Source organism: Hyperolius riggenbachi, chromosome 11 (genome assembly GCF_040937935.1).
Source record: "Hyperolius riggenbachi isolate aHypRig1 chromosome 11, aHypRig1.pri, whole genome shotgun sequence".
NCBI classification, from domain to species: Eukaryota; Metazoa; Chordata; class Amphibia; order Anura; family Hyperoliidae; genus Hyperolius; species Hyperolius riggenbachi.
Genome location: NC_090656.1, coordinates 33,980,987 through 33,995,391, shown reverse-complemented (window position 1 = coordinate 33,995,391; position 14,405 = coordinate 33,980,987). Strand labels below are relative to the sequence as shown.

General features: G+C 45.2%; 1 long non-coding RNA gene across 2 annotated transcripts in view; it reads right to left on the bottom strand.

The window, feature by feature from the left end:
* The window catches only part of LOC137538151 (uncharacterized), a 72,627-nt gene that overhangs the window by 23,420 nt on the left and 34,802 nt on the right, over nucleotides 1-14,405 (bottom strand). For both annotated transcript variants that reach the window (XR_011024692.1, XR_011024693.1), the window contains exon 4: nucleotides 3,423-3,556. This is a non-coding gene — a long non-coding RNA (uncharacterized lncRNA). The remainder of the gene's footprint in view (nucleotides 1-3,422; nucleotides 3,557-14,405) is intronic.

Here is a 14,405-nt window from a genome sequence, read left to right as displayed (position 1 = left end):
TATATTAATTTTAAGTATTTTAGTCCTTTCTGTTCTTTTGGTGCTTTCAGTGGCGGACATACGGCCGTGCAGGCCGTGCCGCCGCACGAGGGCCCCTGAAGTTCCGTTTTCTTCAGGGGCCCATTAAGTATTTTTTTTTTTTTTTATATATATTTTTTTTTTTTTATAATTTTCTCCCCCCGTGGGGCCCCGACTCTTATCCTCCCTCCCTCCCTAACCTCGGGGGGCCCCCCTCCCGATATGCGCGGCGGGAGAGCGAGCGAGCGAGCGGCAAATGCAGGAAGTCTTCAGGGCTCTCCAGGCATCCGCTAGAGGGCTCAGCCGCTTGGTCTCCGATATGTCTCCAGTTGGAGACATATTGGAGACTCAGCGGCTGGGCCTCTAGCGTCTGCCTGGAGAGCCCTGAAGACTTCCTGCATTTGCCGCTCGCTCTCCCGCCGCGCATATCGGGAGGGGGCCCCCGAGGTGAGGAAGGGAGGGAGGGAGGATAGGAGTCGGGCCCCCCACCCGGATAGCTACCCACCCGGCTACCTAACCACCTACCCACCCACCAGGCTTCCTACCTACCCACCCGACTACCTAACCACCCACCAGGCTTCCTACCTACCTACCCACCCGGCTACCTACCCACCCACCAGGCTTCCTACCTAACCACCCACCCGACTACCTAACCACCCACCCGGCTACCTACCCACCTATCCACCCGGCTACCTACCCAGCCGGCTACCTACCTACCCACCCGGCTACCTAACCACCTACCCACCCACCAGGCTTCCTACCTACCCACCCGACTACCTAACCACCCACCAGGCTTCCTACCTACCTACCCACCCGGCTACCTACCCACCCACCAGGCTTCCTACCTAACCACCCACCCGACTACCTAACCACCCACCCGGCTACCTACCCACCTATCCACCCGGCTACCTACCCAGCCGGCTACCTACCTACCCACCCGGCTACCTAACCACCTACCCACCCGGCTACCTACCCACCCACCCACCAGGCTTCCTACCTACCCACCCGGCTACCTACCCACCCACCAGGCTTCCTACCTACCTACCCACCCGGCTACCTACCTACCTACCCACCCGGCTACCTACCTACCCACCCGGCTACCTACCTAACCACCCACCTGGCTACCTACCGGGCTAGTTACCAACCCACCCACCAGGCTACCTACCCACCCACCCGGCTACCTACCTACCTACCTACCCACCCACTCACCAGGCTACCCACCAGGCTTCCTACCTACCCACCCGACTACCTAACCACCCACCAGGCTTCCTACCTACCTACCCACCCTGCTACCTACCCACCCACCAGGCTTCCTACCTAACCACCCACCCGACTACCTAACCACCCACCCGGCTACCTACCCACCTACCCACCCGGCTACCTACCCAGCCGGCTACCTACCTACCTACCCACCCGGCTACCTAACCACCTACCCACCCGGCTACCTACCCACCCACCCACCAGGCTACCTACCTACCGGGCTAGTTACCCACCCACCAGGCTACCTACACACCAGGCTACCAAAGCAACCACCCACCCACCAGGCTACCAACCCACCCACCCACTCACCCACCCACCAGGCTATCTATCCACCCAACCACCCATGGGAGCTGCGCGCCGGATGGAGGCTGGGACAGGAGGTCTGCTGCTGCAGGTGAGTAAATGTTTTTGTTTTTTTATTTATATTAGCAGGTGTATGTTCTGGGCAGGTCTGCCACATGATTGCATGTATTTTCTGCGCAAATCTGCCAACATGATTGCATGTATTTTCTGGGCATATCTGCCGACATGATTGCACGTATTTTCTGGGCATATCTGCCGACTTGTTTGCATGTATTTTCTGGGCATATCTGCCGACTTGTTTGCACGTATTTTCTGGGCATATCTGCCGACTTGATTGCACGTATTTTCTGGGCATATCTGCCGACTTGTTTGCACGTATTTTCTGGGCATATCTGCCGACTTGATTGCACGTATTTTCTGGGCATATCTGCCGACTTGATTGCACGTATTTTCTGGGCATATCTGCCGACTTGATTGCACGTATTTTCTGGGCATATCTGCCGACTTGATTGCACGTATTTTCTGGGCATATCTGCCGACATGATTGCACGTATTTTCTGGGCATATCTGCCGACATGATGTGTATTTTCTTGAGAAAACCTGCACAATTATGTGAATTTTCTGGGGAAAGGGTCACCAAAACTTGGGCCCACTGTCTTTGTGTTGCACTTTTCAAGGGAACCTGAGGTGAGAATAATATTGAGGCTGCCATATTTCTCTCCTTTTAAGCAATACCAGTTGCCTGGCTGCCGTGCTGGTCCTCTGCCTCTTATTCTTTCAACCATAGACCCTGAACAAGCATGCAGCAGGTCAGGGGTTTCTGACAATATTGTCAGAACTGAGAAGATTAGCTGCATGCTTGTTGCTGGTGTAATTCAGTTTATTACTGCAGCCAAATAGATCAGCAGGGCCGCCAGGCAACTAGTATTGTTTAAAAGGAAATAAACCCTCAGCCCGGGTTCGCTTTAAGTTACAGTTAGCTCCGCCCTCATCCGGTCATTGCCACGCCCATTTTTTTTGCCGGTTCTGTCCACTATTTTTTGCCGGTTGTAGCCACGCCCATATTTGTGGGGGGCCCACAATTACAATTTTGCACAGGGGCCCACTGCTGGCTGTGTCCGCCACTGGGTGCTTTTGTTTGCTTTGCGCAATAATTGAGTCCACCCTGGGTGAAGGCGTGTTCTCCCTTTTTCCTTATCTACGGAGAGCAACTTCTTAATCTTGAGTGGGGTCAGATCTAATCTTCCCACCTGCATTGACAGTGGTTACCTTTGAGGTGATCTTGCTTTGTGAGTATTTTTTACTTGCTTTACATATTTCATTATTTCCAGTACATACTACACTATATTGGCCTCTTGGTGTCCCGATTTTGTATTCCCTAAGATACTAAAAATCTACTCAACAGAACTGAAAAGGCTTAGTGTTTCTTTAACAGTTTCACAGCATCAAAACTTTGTTTTTCTTACCAAAGCATCATTTTTAGCTGCATTTTTAGCTAAGCTCCACCCATCAAAGAAAACTGCCCGGGCTTTTTTCCCTGATGCTGTGCAAAGCATGATGGGATTTCCTATGTTGTTATTCACGTTGCCTAGCAACTGGGAGGCATGATCAGCACACAGGACAGTTGGAACTGTGTCTCATGCTCCCTGTCACCTCCTTTCAACCAAAAAGATGGCTGCCCTCATGAAATCAAACATTTGCCTGTTCTTTTAAAACAGGGTGGGTAAGAGATGATATTACCTATCTATTTTAATTAAAATAACTAATGTAACTTAATGACAGTATGTTTGTTTAGGCTGAAGTTCCTCTTTAAGTGAAAAAAAAAGTGTTCATTTACTTACCTGGTGTTTCTTCCAGCCCACTGAAGTCTTCCAGGTCCTTTGGCGTTATCCCGTACTGTGCCATTCCTCCAACACTGGATGCGCGGCCCAATACTGCGTGCCTCCTCCAAAACGCTTCTGCCACTGAGAGCGCTCTGCAAAAAAAGCAAAAACTATGGTACTGCACATGCGCAGAATGCTCCTGGGCGCAGGGGCATCATAGAGGACACGTGTGCCCAATGCCGCGCATGTGTAGTGGCCAGACAATTCATCAGTAAGCTGGATTACGGATGGGGACTGCGGAGGAACAGCTGAGCGCTGAATCACAGCGAGGGAGCAGGAGGACTTCGAGGGCTGGAAGAAGCCCCAGGTAAGTAAATGGGCACAATTTTTTTCACTTACAGTGGTCTGAAACTCAGACATAACATTCAATAAAAATGTGTTTTTCTGCTTTGTATTATTCATACAGTTATCATATTTGCTTTTGTGCATAAGTAATATTGTCTGTCTACAAATTACAAGTTTCCAAAGTGTAGCTTTTCTTGCCCTGAAATCTGCCATTGCATTTTATTCCAACTGCTTTTTATTATGTATTAAAATCTTCTAATAAGTTTTTCTGAACTGTGTGTGTGCCTGAAGCAGAGACAGTTTCTCAGAAAGTGTCTTTTACGTGTTACATTCAAATGTATCAACATTGGAATGTAAACAACGATACTGTTATCTCCAGTTTGGATGCGGATTTGAAGCTGAATAGCAGGACAAAGTGCTGTGTTTAACCATTTCAGTGATGTTCTGCTAAAAAAGAAAAAATCTGGGATAGTGGCTTGAAAGCTGTAAGGAATCTTTTAGAGCAAAGTAGAAATGCTGACTTTCAGACCACTTTAAGATTCACTTTAAAGGGAACTTGTAGATGTGGAACCTTTATCTTCATTCACTTTTATATAATCCGGTACCATACAGTGTGTAACTCAATAACAACATTACTGGATAGTCACCCACTCCATGCAGCCAAAAGCTTGATACCGAGACGCTGGAAAATGTTCCAAACACACGACTGTTTGGAAGTGATTTAATCAAATTCCTCATATTTGTGAGATGAAAGAGATTGCACCGAGCTGATATGATGGCCTGTCGTAGTATATGGCAGTATAGATTATCTGAGGAGAGAAGAAAACTTCACCTGCCTATTTGGAGATTATTATGAGTATTAGACGGGGAGGCACAGAGGAGCAGAAGAACATTCTGTCTTTTTCTATTTCTTTTATTATCGGTCTTATTTTCTTCTTTCTTGCATCCGTCCCGTCCTTGACAGCCCGAAAAACATTCTATGTAGTCTTTGTTATTATGCTATTGTTACGGCAGTTTTGTTTGTAGCAGTAAGAAGAGAGCTATAATGTACAGGAAGTCAACATTGCTGTCATTGTTTAGTGTACTTGTTACTAATCTGTAAAAATAGGAATTGGAGCATTTTCCTTGCTCAGGTAGAAATGTGATGTTTTCTTAAGCCAAAGAAAACAAAGAACACAAAATGTAATAGTTTCTGGTTATTATTATTTAGTATTTATATAGCGCCAACATCTTCCACAGCGCTGTGCAGAGTATATATTGTCTAATGTCTTGTCACTTAACCATCCCCCAGAGGGGCTCACAATCTAATCCCTACCATAGTCATATGTCCATGGCCGGATTTCTGGCAAGGCCACATAGGCCATGGCCTAGGGCACCAGATAAACAAGGGGCGGCCTGCAGACAGTGGGCATTATTTGCAGGGCATTATTTGCAAGTGTCCAAACAAATGAAAGTGGTCAGGATAACTGCACTATTAATACCAGCTGGCATCTGCCTGTGCTGTGCTACAGGCAGCTGTAGTCCGTTAACCAAACGTTTGTGAACAGTGTGTGACTAGCAAAAAGCCAGACCTTGTCCAATGACATAGCAGCAGCTCCAGGCAGTTACAGAAGGCCGGGTCTCACACACTTGGTGTGGGGGATGAAAGGACCAGGGGCAGCACCAGCAAATAGTACAGAATACAGAAGGCAGCCTCTCACAGTACCCATTTCTTAATTATTGATTGGCAAGCGCTGTTACCCTGGAGACAGCAGTGGGTACAGGACTCACTTTTACGTGTTGCTGACCCCACCCAATGTCCAATTGTGAGCCACTTTTGACTGTGTGTGTATGGTGGAAGGCTCCTACCGCGCCCATCACCTGTAGATCGCTTGATTGACCAGTTCCCCCGTGTGACATGATTGACTCACTTCATGTTGCCATGGAGACCTCTGCACTAGCCCCAAGAGTGGACACCATCAGCCCAAAATTTTTTTGATGGATGTGTGTGGAGAGAGGTGGTAGGATACGGTTGGGGCGGCTGGTAATAGTTGGCCTTGGGCGGTAAGAAGTACAAATCCGGCCCTGCATATGTCTATATCATGTAGTGTATGTATCATAGTCTAGGGCAGGGGTCTCAAACTCAATTTACCTGGGGGCCGCAGGAGGCAAAGTCAGGATGAGGCTGGGCCGCATAAGGGATTTCACAATCAGCAGCACCCCCCCTCCCCCCCACTTGCATTGATTTTTATTTCAAAATCAAATTCACACTGAAGCGAACTATTTTACCTTATAGTTCGCTTCAGTGCTCCCATTACAAGTAATCCGCCGGGTCCTCACCACAAAACAAGGGCTGCAGAGCCCCCAAATTGCCCAAGGGGCAATCCGCCGGCATTTCCTGGAAGGGGCAGAGCTTTCAGCTTCAGCTCTGCCCCTCCTGACGTCAATCGCGGCGCATCGCCGCCTCTCACTCTTCCTTCACAGAGAGGGGCGGGGAGAGGCGGCGATCCATGCAGCGATTGACGTCAGGAGGGGCAGAGCTGAAGCTGAAAGGAGATTTGGAGGCTCTGCAGCCCTCGTTTAGTGGCGGGGATGCGGTGGATTACTTGGGAGCACTGAAGCGAACTATAAGGAAGCTTTTGCAGGCGAGGGCCACAAAATATTGTATCAAGGGCCGCAAATGGCCCGTGGGCCGCGAGTTTGAGACCCCTGGTCTAGGGCAAAGTTAGAGGGAAGCCAATTAACTTATCTTTATGTTTTTCAGGATGTGGGGGGAAACCGGAGGGCCCAGAGGAAACCCACACAGATACGGGGAGAACATACAAACTCTGTGCAGATAGTGCCCTGGCTGGGCTTTGAACTAGGGACCCAGCGCTGTAAGCCGAGGGCACTAACCACTATGGTACCGTGCTGGAGGTGCACTGTCTGGAGGGTACACTTTGGGACACTTATGCAGCCACTGCAGTCACACCACCTATGCCGGATCTGGATCAAGGACTCAAGAATCCAGAATAACATCCTAGCCAATAGCATGTTTTAGGACCTATTACCAGTGGACGTCGCGTCCATTTCCAAATGGGATGTGGCACCCATGTTCCTGCAAAGCTGCAGCCATGTATGGTTATTGGGATTCGGAGGCAATCTGCAAAGAACTGCAGCTGGCAGCATTTTTTTTGGGGGGGGGGAGGGGGGGGGGGTTGGGTCACATGTGATTTGCATGCAGTCTATTGATTTCAATAGACTGCAATACAGCATCTGAAAGCGTATGTGCAAAATGGCTACAATCTGCAGCTACTGGAGATAGGCCCTAAGAGGGAATGAATATGGGAACAGATTCTTGCTTGTCTATGGGCCCATTCACATATACCATTTCCAAAACCCCAACAGACATGCACAACAATTGGCACATAGCCAGTATTCCATATCACTTGCCCAAACATTATACACAGCACTGTACAGAGATCACTGACCCATTCCCATCATGCTCTGCTCTAGACTATGTTAAAGAGGAACTCCAGTGAAAATAATGTAATAAAAAAAGTGCCTCATTTTTACAAAATTATGTATAAATGATTTAGTCAGTGTTTGCCTATTGTGAAATCTTTTAAATCCCTGATTTACATTCTAAGGAAATATGGAGCTAGTGTGTGCCCCTAAATAGCGATCAGGCCCCCGCAGTCTGAACTCGGCTGCTCCCGTTGAAAACACTGTAGTGGAGATAGAAAGAAAAGAGGGGCGCTCTAAGTCCACTGCACCACTATACTATGCATCAATAGGACAGGTCTCACCTGTTTACGATGGGGCTGGCACAGCGTACACAGCCCGGATTCGCCTTGTCCCTCTTAGCCGAGCCGGGGACTGAGCTCTAGCGCGGGGTGGAAGTGACGTCACTCGCTCCAGGAAGTGGTGGATCAATAGCCAGACGACGCTAGGCAGCTCTATACAGAGCTTCTGGTGCTGGAAAGCGTGTGTCACCGAGTTATAAACTTCACAAGAGTGAAGATATATGGACAGGGAAGTAGTTAGGATATAAAATTTTATTAAAGTGGACTTAGAGCGCCCCTCTTTTCTTTCTGATTTACATTCTGACATTTATCACATGGTGACATTTTTACTGCTGGCAAGCGATGTAGCTGCTGCTTGCTGTTTTGGCAGTTGGAAACAGCTGTAAACAGCTATTTCCCACAATGCAACAGGGTACACAGACAGGAAACTGCCAAGAGTACGTACTCAGAATTTCTTTGTGGGAGGGGTTACACCACAATATCAGCCATACAGCGCCCCCTGATGGTCTGTTTGTGAAAAGGAATAGATTTCTCATGTAAAAGGAGGTATCAGCTACTGATTGGGATAAAGTTCATTTTTTGGTCAGAGTTTCTCTTTAAATTTAATACACAGCGATGTACAGAGATCTCTGATCCATTCCCATCATGCTCTGCTCTAGACCAGGCCCAAAATAATCCACAGTGCTGTACAGTGATCACTGATCCATTCCCATCATGCTCTGCTCTGGACCCTGCCAAACATGATACACAGCACTGCACAGAGATCCCTGATCCATTCCCATCATGCTCTGCTCTGGACCTGGCCAAACATGATACAGAGATCACTGATCCATAGGTAATGGCTTGGCTTGGGCTGGCATGTGAGTATATTGTATAGTGAGCAGAAAGGGGGTTATTATACAGTGTTGTGGTGTGGTATGTGGGGAATTTGCTCAATGATGGGCTGTTCATGTCAATAGAAGGACATACTTTACAATCACAACTGCTGAAAAACTGTGACCAAGAATTGAATGTCATCCCAATCAGTAGCTGATACCCCCTTTTACATGAGAAATGTATTCCTTTTTTACAATGGTCAAACACTGACTAAATAATTTATACATAATTATTTTACTGCCATCCCAGCAGTAACAAATGACTGTGAAAGTTGGCCTATAAATAAGGTCATGCCTAGAAAATTGATGCTTTTCAATGATGGGTTTGGGGAAAGCTACTGAGAGTTACCTGGACTGCCAAAAGATCTAACCAATCAATACTTAAAGGACTTACGAGCCCAAATAGGTAAAAAAAGAGAAGTACCTTGATCACTTTAAAATGCACGGAGGACGCCATCCGCGCCTTCCGTACAGTTACGCCGGGTCCCCGCAGTGTGATAGCCCCCCGTGCCGCTCCCGACCCCATGGACGGGTCGGGCTCCTCTTCCTCTCCTAAGATGGCCGCCGAAGCTGGCCGCGGCTGCGCAGTCCGCATACACATTAGTGCGGCTGCGCAGCTCTAGGGCCCTCCCCCCCGATCCACACTACTGTGCGTGGATCGGGGGGAGGGCCCTAGAGCTGCGCAGCCGCACTAACGTGTATGCGGACTGCGCAGCCCCGGCGGCCATCTTAGGAGAGGAAGAAGAGCCAAACCCGTCCGTGAGGTCGGGAGCAGCACGGGGGGCTATCACACTGCCGGGAACCCGGCGGAACTGCACCGAGGGCACGGATGGCGTCCTCCGTGCATTTAAAAGTGATTAAGGTACTTCTCTTTTTATACCTATTTGGGCTTGTAAGTCCTTTAAAGGATACATCCGTGAATCTGAAAAATAAAAGTTTCACTCACCTGGGCTTCTTTCAGCCTGAGCATGCCCAGGAGTTCCCGAACCAGCCGAGGGTCATCATCTTACAGAGGGTAGAGGCCTGGATCAGAGCAGAACTGCGTCGTGGGGCCTAACAGACTTCTAACGGCTGGAAGGAGCCCGAAGTGAGTGAAACTTTTATTTTTTTAAATTCCCAGATGTATCCTTTCAAGAAATAAGTGTTTGTAGAAGGGTTGATACCACTATTAAAACTCAAATACTTTGGTCACATAATGAGTAGGACAGATTCTTTGGAGAAATCCTTGATGCTTGGCAAAATTGAGGGCAAAAGAAGAAAAGGAAGGCAGAAGCTAAGATGGATAGACAGCATATGTGAAGATATGAACATGCCTATGCAACGGCTAAAAGAAGCAGTGAATGACAAACATCTGGCATGCAAAAGTACAAATGGTCAAGAATGAAAGATTTATTTTTCTTTCCTTACAGTTGATAAACTTTTCTTGATTTCTGTATTTTGTAAATCTTTATAATGTAGTAAAGAAGAAATTACAAGTTTTTCCTTTGTTCTTGCTAGATGGAGGGACATTCTTAGTATCGAGTTTAATATCAGGCCCGGCGTGAAGATCGTGGCGACGTCTGATAATTCCGCGGCCCGTGACGCCTCTTTGCCGTGGTTTAAATTGAATTTGCGCTCCTGGAATCTTTTGTGGAAATTTCATATTTGGAGTCTGTTGGATGTCCCCGGAGTTTGGATATCAATTTCAATTCAATTTAGGCTCTTAAGTGGTAGCTGTCTCTTATGAGATCTGAATAACGCAGACACTTCCAGTCCCACAAGTGATTAATAAAGAAAAACTTTAATTAGATAACTTTAAAAAAGAAGTGATATTTGCCGGATGATATTACTGCCCTCGTAATTCTCAGGTTGAAGAAAATCATTTTAAAGGAGATTTAATGGAGGATATTATTACGTTTCATTGAAGTGGTCATTTGAATAATAATAATTTTTGTCCTCCGATATTCGTTGGTAGAACTCTTGTCTGGAGTCCTGAGTTTAAATCCCAGCTTAGTGCTCTCAGCTTGGAGTTTGAATTTCCCGCTCATGTTTATGTGGGTTTCCCAAAAACATACTGATTGGTCAAAGCATTTTTCATTGTAATGTTTTAATTCAGTTATTATTAAAATCATTGATGCTGCAAACATTTTTTAGTTTTTGCAATATTAAAATTAAATATATGTGCTGCAACAGAATATAGATCCTCAGCTACTCACAGACTGACAGACTGGTGCCCATTAAGCCCCCCTCCTTTCCTGTAACTCCGCCCAGAGGTGTCACATGATAATGGCAGCAGATAGTATATGTTAAAAGTTATAACCGAGACAATGGGGTCAGTTCATAAATGATTGTGCAGTAAAAAAAAAAAAAACTGGTCGGGAAAATACCGCATTCAGTATTTTAGACTTTTGTGTGCTAATTCATAACAATTTTCACAGTTGAGATAGGAGTGCGGTGATTTACCGAAATAAACTGTCGGTAACATCAGAAGAGTAGCTGCCTGTTGTTACATTGCTGTTCTCTGTGCAGAGACAGCATTACAATATAAGAGGCATCCCAACTTCCCTTTAGATGTGCATGTTTTGTTTTACTGCCTCTGCTTAAAGGGAATCTGGAGCGAGTAAAATAATTTAAAATAAACACACGATGTAGCTGCAAATGAATATTACATACTAAACTCACCGTCAGTTCCTCTCAGAAGCTCACCATTTTCTTCTTGCAGTGATCCCTTCCAGTCCTGACAATATTTTGTCAGAACTGAAATATACCAGTTGCTGTCAGTTATATTTCAGCAGCTGTCGGTTAAAACTGAATGTGCAAGGTAATGTCCATGTTTCCCTATGACTCAAGTGGGTGATATTACAGCTTAACAGTGTGCTGACCAACCAGGAAGCTGTTATGGGGTTATGGCCATTTTTAAAATGGAGGACGGAGAAATCCATCGATCACAGTGGACAAATGGGGGGCAGGAGAGGCGAAAGAGATTGAGGAGGTAAGTATGACCTGTGTATGGTTATCTAACCTGAATCTGCTCTGAATCTGTCTATTAGTCTTTCTTAACATTTTATTTAATTGCCACAGCTTAAATTAACTTCTAGGAGACATTACACATGCCCTACTTAGATGATTTCCCTATACTAGCTCCTTATCTTCAAACAGGAATGAAGAGGTTAAACACTGCCAAAGGACTCCAAGGGAAACTTATTTTGTTCCCTTCTCTCTGCTCACTGCTGGGGGGTAGAAACATTTGTTCCGCCTGAGAAGCCTGCCCTTCCTATCAGCATCCCATCAGTAGGACCTGAAGGAGACAGGAGCTGTTTCTATTGGCTCTGCTCCTGTCAGTCATAGCTTATCCCCCTCTGCTTGTGTGAGTCACACTGGCCTCCCACAGTTACCGCTGTCATTTCGCTAGCCCAGAGGAGCCGGTAATTTTTTGGGTTGTTACCGCATGATCTAGTCTTTATGAATTGACATTTACTGACATTACTTGAGGTATTTACCGCAAAAGTCGGTAATTTACCTCACCTCACTTCTCGGTAACTTTTAGTTTTTCATACGGTAACATCCTTTATGAATTGACGTTTTCCTAAGTGCTCAGTAAAGTCAACCTGTTTGCTGCATGCGGTAATGTTTTATGAATCGAGGCCATAGTTGTGTTGGGGATCTCAGTCAGACCTGTCATATGATGTGCATCCTATCTGTGTGGGTACCATGTGACTCACAGGTTCAGAAGTGACTCACAGTGTCTGCATAACACCAGAAACAAGCATGCAGCTAATCTTGTCCAATTTGACAATATTGTCAGAAACACCTGATCTGCTGCATGCTTGTTCAGGGTGTATGGCTAAAAGTATTAGAGGCAGAGGATCAGCAGGACAGCCAGGCAACTGGTATTGCTTAGAAGGAAATAAATAAGGCAAACCTCCATATATCACTCGCTTCAGTTGTCCTTTAAGTCCCCAGATGTAGTCATTGTACCCCGTGGCACTCAAATGCAGCTATTAACAGCCAGCAACATCAGAACAGTGCCTCATAATACTGCATGTGTGAAAAGGGTTTAATGCTAGTCCCCCCCCCCTCCCCAAGTGGTGACAATAGCATTAACGCCAACCCGGTTAGCAGGCGCAGGGTGGGCCTTCTTTTGGCTTCACCCTGCACCGAAATTTGGGCGTGGCCATTATAAATGTTGGCTGTATCCTCGGTTACATCTCCTCTCCTTGGGAAAGCGGTGCAACTGTTAGAGGGGGTCCTCTGTCTCTCCTTGCTGCACATGGCATTGCCTGGTTTGCTCTTCACGTTCCTGGGCTAAGTATTCTGCCATCCTTTTCGCTATGCACTTTATATTCATGGGTATATATATATATATATATATATATATATATATATATATATATATATATATATATATATATATATATATATATATATATATATACACACACACACACATACACACACATACAGTGCTGCCCATAATTATTCATACCCCTAACAAATTTTGACTTAAAGTTACTTTTATTCAACCAGCAAGTAATTTTTTGACAGGAAATGACCTAGGTGTCTCCTAAAAGATAATAAGATAATAAGACGATGTACAAGAGGCATTATTGTGGGAAAAAAAATACATTTCTCAGCTTTTATTTACATTTGGTAAAAAGTTGTTCAGTTCAAAATTATTCCTACCCTTCACAATAATCAATAGAAAAGCCTTTAACCATTTGGGCCTTTTGGACGTATAGTATACGTCCAAATGGCCGCATGTGCGCTCCCACGGCCGATTGCGTCCATGTACGCGCGCTCCCGGGCCGCGGTTTGTTAGCCCGGGGATCAATGAATCGGGACATGGTGCCCGATCATTGATCCCTTTCCCCGACAGAACAAGCTACGGCTTCTATCGGAAGCCTCGCTCTTTCTGCCTCTTACGTCCCCCCTACGTCCCTCTAAGCGTACATGTTACGCTTAGAGTGACTTAATGTAAACAAACTCATGGTTGCCATCTTGAGGCCAAATAGTAAAACTACATCTACATGTTAAAAAAAAATCAACACATATTTACATAAAAAATTACTATTACATCCCACCCTCCCAAAAATACCCAAATAAAATGTTTAATAAAAAAACAAAAAAAAAGACATTACAATAAAAAAAAAATTAAATATTTACCTAAGGGTCTAAACTTTTTAAATATCCATGTAAAGATGAAATATTTCTATTTTTTTTTTTTTATTATAAGCTTGTAAATAGTGATGGATGCAAAACAGAAAAAAATGCGCTTTTAATACCAAATAAAATATTGTCGCCATACATTGTGATAGGGACATAATTTAAACGGTGTAATACCCAGAACTATTAGGTAAATACAATATGTGGGTTTTAATTATGGAAGCATGTATTATTTTAAAACTGTAATGGCCAAAAACAGATAAATAAAATAATGATTTTTTTCTGTTTTTTTTTTCTTATTCTTCCTGTTAAAATGCATTTACAGTAAAGTAGCTCTTAGCAAATGTACCACCCAAGGAAAGCCTAATTGGTGATGGAAAAAACAAGATATAGATCAGTTCATTGTGATAAGTTGTGATAAAGTTTTTAGGCAAATGAATGGAAGGTGAAAATTGCTCTGATACATAAAGTAAAACACGACTGAGGGCTGAAGTGGTTAATGGCTATTACAGCAATCAAACGCTTCCTGTAATTGCAGACCAGCTTTTTGCATGTCTCCACAGGTATTTTTCCCAATTCATCATTAGCAATGAGCTCCAAATCTTTCAGGTTGGAGGGTTTTCTTGCCATCACCCTGATCTTTAGCTCCCTCCACAGATTATTAATTGGATTCAAGTCAGGACTCTGGTTTGGTCACTCCAAAACTTTTGCTGTGTGTTTTGGGTCATTATCATGCTGAAATATCCACTTGGTGCCCAAGGCCAAGTTTCTCTGCAGACTGCTTGATGTTGTCGTTGAGAATCCTCACAGATTGCTTTTTTCATGGTGCCTTTTACTGTGATTAGGTTCCCTGGTCCATTGGCTGAAAAACACCC